General features: G+C 38.9%; 1 long non-coding RNA gene across 1 annotated transcript; it reads left to right on the top strand.

The window, feature by feature from the left end:
• The first annotated feature begins 3,380 nt into the window (after nt 1–3,380).
• Nucleotides 3,381–4,338, top strand: LOC113080569 (uncharacterized). Its single transcript, XR_003281902.1, has 3 exons — nt 3,381–3,884; nt 3,962–4,059; nt 4,180–4,338. It is a non-coding gene; the product is annotated as an uncharacterized LOC113080569 (long non-coding RNA).
• Nucleotides 4,339–5,656: the final 1,318 nt, after the last annotated feature.

The following is a 5,656-nucleotide window of genomic DNA, read 5'->3' as shown; positions in this document are numbered from 1 at the left end:
GTTAATTAACATTAAATAGTCACTTCTGGCCAGTGATAGTCCATGATAATGCTTCCTACATTTTAAAGTCCCCTTTTGGCCTCTTACACTTAAATCCACCAACACATTTATTTCAAACTGTTTTAGACTGTTTTTTGCTTGTAATCAGTGCTTGATCTGTGTATATTTATTTATTTATTTTTACCGGACAAATATATTATGGATAGGGGATTCGTATATTGATATTAAAAACACCTTGACTGATTTGTTTCTTACAAACACAAGCATTTTGCTTCTCATTAATCGAAGGACTGGAGTTACTTACCTGTGGATTATTGTGATGTATTATTAGCTTAGGTTTAGACTCTCATTCTGACGCACACAGACTTTAGTAGTCTTATTTTAATTTTTGATTAATTTTTGATTTTGGTTCACATTTAACAAAAACCTACCAATTGAGTCAGTCATATCAACAAATTAGAATATGGTGACATGCCAATCAGCTAATCAACTCAAAACACCTGCAAAGGTTTCCTGAGCCTTCAAAGTAGTCTCTCAGTTTGGTTCACTAGGCTACACAATCATGAGGAAGACTGCTGAACTGACAGTTGTCCAGAAGAAAATCATTGACACCCTTCACGAGGAGGGTAAGCCACAAAACATTAATTGCCAAAGAAGCTGGCTGTCGGCTGTTCACAGAGTGCTGTATCCAAGCATGTTAACAGAAAGTTGAGTAGAAGGAAAAAGTGTGGAAGAAAAAGATGCACCACTAACCGAGAGGACCTCGGCCTTATGAGGATTGTCAAGCAAAATCGGTTTAAGAGTTTGAGTGAACTTCACAAGGAATGGACTGAGGCTGAGGTCAAGGCATCAAGAGCCACCACACACAGACATGTCAAGGAATTTGCTGAACCACAGACGTCAGAGGAGTCTTACCTGGGCTAAGGAGAAGAAGATCTGGACTGTTGCCCAGTGGTCCAAAGTCCTCTTTTCAGATGAGAGCAAGTTTTGCATTTGATTTGGAAACCAAGGTCCTAGAGTCTGGAGGAAGGGTGGAGAAACTCATAGCCCAAGTTACTTGAAGTCCAGTGTTAAGTTTCCACGGTATGTGTTGATTTGGGGTGCAGTGTCATCTGCTGGTGTTGGTCCATTGTGGTTTTTTTTTTAACTGCACCCGTTTACCAAGAAATTTTGTAGCACTTCATGCTTCCTTCTACTGACCAGCTTTTTGAAGATGCTGATTTCATTTTCCAGCAGGATTTGGCACCTGGCCACACTGACAAAACCACCAAAAGTTGCTTAAATGACCATGATGTTGGTATGCTTGACTGGCCAGCAAACTCACCAGACCTGAACCCAATAGAGAATCTATGGGATATTGTAAAAAGGAAAATGAGAAACAAGAGACCAGCAGATAAGCTGAAGGCCACTGTCAAAGAAACCTGTGCTTCCAGACCACCTCAGCAGTGCCACAAACTGATCACATCCATGCCACGCCGAACTGAGGAAGTAATTAAAGCAAAAGGAGCTCCTACCAAGTATTGAGTACATGTACAATAAATTAAGATACTTTCCAGAAGGCCAACAATTCACTAAATGTTTTTTTTTTATTGGTTTTATGAAGTATTCTAATTTGTTGAGATAGTTAAGTGGTGGGTTTTTGTTAAATGTGAGCCAAAATCATCACAATTAAAAGAACAACAGACTTAAACTACTTTAGTCTGTGTGCATTGAATTTATTTAATAGATGAGATTCACAATTTGAGCTGAATTACTGAAATAAATGAACTTTTCCACAACTCTCTAATTTATTTAGATGCACCTGTATGTTAATATTACTTTTTTTTCTTCCTTTTTACTGTCAGGACGAATGGAAGCATCAGATTGATGGGTTGTAAATGGTGCACCGAGCAGAAGCTGCCAGCCCTGTTTCTTCAGACAACACCTGAGACCTGCCTTCATCTGCAGGTCCAGCTTGACATGTCTGAAGAGGATTCAAAAATGTGGTGTAAATGCGAGAGTGAGTCGCAAATCCAAACTATACAGCAGTCAATATATGAAGTGTGACTGATGTTCTTGCTTTGAGAGATAAAACGTGAAATAGTTTTCTGTTGTGTCCTCAGATGAAAACAAGAAATAAGTTGTCCTTATCTTTGAGAATGAGCTCATGCTTGCAGAGCGAATCACACTTGAAGAAATATTCACAGAGATGGGCAAGCGGCATAATAGCACATCCTGATTTTGCCAAGTCCTCATTGTCCTGTCATAATATCAGCTGTTTTCCAGTTAAGCTGTCATTTAAAGAAGCCAGTAACAGTCTGAAGACACATCAGTGTCCCCAGAAACAGGAAGTGGGGCATGATGGCATGCAGTTCAAATGTTTGTCATCTTCATGATGTCATCACGTTCCAAACTTGTATTTTTTTTTTTTTTTTTTTTGAAGAGGAAAGTCATGTAGTTTCGAACTTCCTTGCATTAGCCAGTCGTAGATCAAATAAATGTAATCGACTATTTATTATGGTGATTAAAGGTGCATGTGGCGAGTGGGGCGGGGTCGAGGGTCATGGGAACGAGGAGTGAGGCCAGGTGTAGTGATTGGAGATGAGCTACACCTGAGCCCCACCGCTAGTATCGAGTCCCACGTAGGAGATGGAAGGATATAAAACTGGAGCGACGACCGTGAAGGACGAGAGAGGACCAGGCCTGGGACATTATTTTATGTTTTGGTTTTTATTTATGCGCACCAGTCGTCCGTGAGGGGCTGGTGCGCCGTTTTGTATTTATTTATGAATTATTAAAATGCTTTTTGATTGTGCGCCGGTTCCCTCCTCCTTCTTCCCGATGAGTATGGATTTGCATATCGTTACAGTGCACTCTTAATTTAATTTAACATTTCTGTGTAAAATGTGATGGATATATGACTTTGTGCATTAAGACATAACCGAGTGCTCCTCAGACTCTGTATAGTGTTGTAGCTTACTATTTGATGTCCATTTTATTTCTTTTAAGATGATAAACTTCCTGTCACGAGTCAGGGTTTTCAAACTTTTTCACATTTGTATTTTTCTCTTCCATTACTTTTCCTGTCCTGTCCCATTACTCCCATTTCCCTTTCCTTTTCTTTGTATCTTTACATCTATTTCCCTTTCCTTTTTCTGTTTAATTTTTTTCTTTGACTTTCCCTTTTCTGGTTCCTTTTACTTTCCTATTTCTTTTTCCTTTTCCATTTCCTTTTTATTTCCTGTCCTTTTCTGTTTCCTTTGTCCCTTTACTTCCTTTTCCTTTTCGCTATTACTTCTTTAGCTGTTCGATTTTTCCTTTCCTTTTAATTTTCATTTCCTTTTACTTTCCTTTTCCCTGTGCTTTCCTATTTTTCTTTTAATTCCCCTTTCTTTTCTTTCTATCCTTTTCCATTTACAATCCTTTCCTTCTTCCTTTTTTGTTATCTTTCCCATTTCCTTGTCCGTTTACTTCTACTTTCTCTTCCTCATACCTTTCCTTTTCCTTTCAGATTGCCACAGAATCAATAAAATATTCATTTATGAGCACCAGTTATATAATAGAGCAAAACAAACATCTGCCTTTAACATGTTTTTCAGTTGTTTAGCTCTTTCTCTCAATGTTTAGCAGGGCTCGGCCTCTCCTGATCCTCACTGATATGAAATTGCAGCCCTCAGTGTCTCAGACAGTGATGAGGACAGTTTGATAGAGCTTCCTTCATCGCTCCGACAGGATATCAAAAAGTCATTTGGGTGGCCTCAATTATTATCTAGAAGGACTCTTCTCACCATCTCTTTGCAGACTGGTTGTGTTTCCACCTCCAGGGGGTATAACCATCTCAGAGGAGGACCTCGGCTGTCTTGAGGAAGGAGAATTCCTAAATGATGTGATCATAGACTTCTAAGGTTAAAGTTTTTAAAATTATGGCTGTCTACTTCACTATATTGGCACCTTAATGATGTAAATCTTTTTTTTTGGCCAGGTATTTGGTCCAGAGCGCCGGTACAATCGGGTTAAAACATGGACCAGGAGTGAAAATCTTTTTGACAAGGACTTTATATTTGTCCCGATTATTCAAATGTGAGTCTCTGCACGTCCTGCATCCCTGGTGAACTTTTAATAAAAATGTTCTTGCAGACTTTCAGGTTGTGTAGGTTACAGGTAAAATAAAGAGCCCCTTCCTGTGTAATGTGTCCTCAGGGCTCACTGGTACCTGGCTGTCATCTGTTTTCCTTGCAAGATTTCATAGGACCAGTGGTTTGGATCTTCTCCTCAGTGGGCAAAGGTATTCAGTGGAGTACCTCTGGGATCAATCCCATGTCTCTCTTCTGCTCTCCAGAATCCTCAAAGCAGCTCTCCAGATGGAGTCAATCCATAGGTAATTTAGAAAACCAATGTGGTGCCAGAGACAAATGGCAGTGCAGATAAAAGACAAAATCTCTTAGATTCATTATTTTGCTTCTTTTTGAATGAGAGAACATGGAAATTTAACTGTTTTATGATACAGCACTTTGTAAAAGGTTTTCTATTTATTTATTTTTTGTTACAGTTTTGTGTGTATTTTTGGTTCTTTTTGGTCACTGATTTTGTAACGCCTTACAACATTTTCAGTGTTGTAAGCTATGCGTCATGCTGTTAATTTTAAATTCTAGTTTATAAAAGCAAAGGAATTGATGGAAGCATGGGTCATTGGCAGAATACACACTGAACTCTGTTTCTATTGTATAGCCAAAATTATGGTGGCCGAGAGCTCAACACGCTGCAACTTAAGAAAACACATGCAAATTGAAAAACACCAGCAAATGAAGAAAACGTCTATATCAGTTTGACAACAAATGATCATAACGAAATGCAACTGCAAATCCTCAACACATGCACATTAAGAAACAACTAATGAAGCATTGCAAATTTATTTTCATTAACCTTGAAATTATATTTAGCTGTGGACATTAAAGTAAGCCATCTTAAGTAATGTTTTACATTTAATGTAATTAAATCATGGTCATGTAATTATTTAGCTTATTTAGACTAATAATATCCAAAAGATAAAGGACTCATGGTGTTAAAAAAAAACAACAACAACTCACCTTTCAGTTCACCAAAAACTCCACTGACCAGTAGCCACTGCACTATAAACAAATCCAAGTTGGGTCCGACACTTTTTGAGGTCTCCTTGAAACATTTCCATTGTGGTCAGTGCTATTTGCAGCACTTTTGTCAATTTGCATGTGTTGAGAGAATTTTCTGAGAATTTCGTTATATGCATGTGTTGTGAGGATTTGTAGCGTTTCTTAATGTGTGTTGTGAAGGATTTGCAGCGCGTTTCGTTTTATGCTGTTTTATAACAAAGTTCGGGAGGAACAGTCGCAGTTCATTAACCTGATTAACACAAGTGGAGACCAATCAGTAATCAACTCATGACAAGGTATAAATGACAGCAGAACCTATCTCTGTTCATTGACCGTTTTCAGCATCCCGGTTCGCGCTGTCTGTCTTCTCATCACAGACCCGATTTTCCTTCCAGCAAGGAGATCCATACCGGGGATTTTTTCAGAAATGCTACTTTTTCTGACACCCATGATCATTAAACACGGCAGTTGAGCACCATCAAACGTCATCGCGACAGTTGCTCTTCTCGCCAAGCCACACGTCGTGGCCAATAGACCGTGCAAGCCGA

The sequence above is a fragment of the Carassius auratus genome, unplaced genomic scaffold, assembly GCF_003368295.1.
Source record: "Carassius auratus strain Wakin unplaced genomic scaffold, ASM336829v1 scaf_tig00031599, whole genome shotgun sequence".
Taxonomy (NCBI): Eukaryota; Metazoa; Chordata; class Actinopteri; order Cypriniformes; family Cyprinidae; genus Carassius; species Carassius auratus.
The sequence above is the reverse complement of the archived record's forward strand: the minus strand, read 5'-3'. Positions and strand labels throughout refer to the sequence as shown.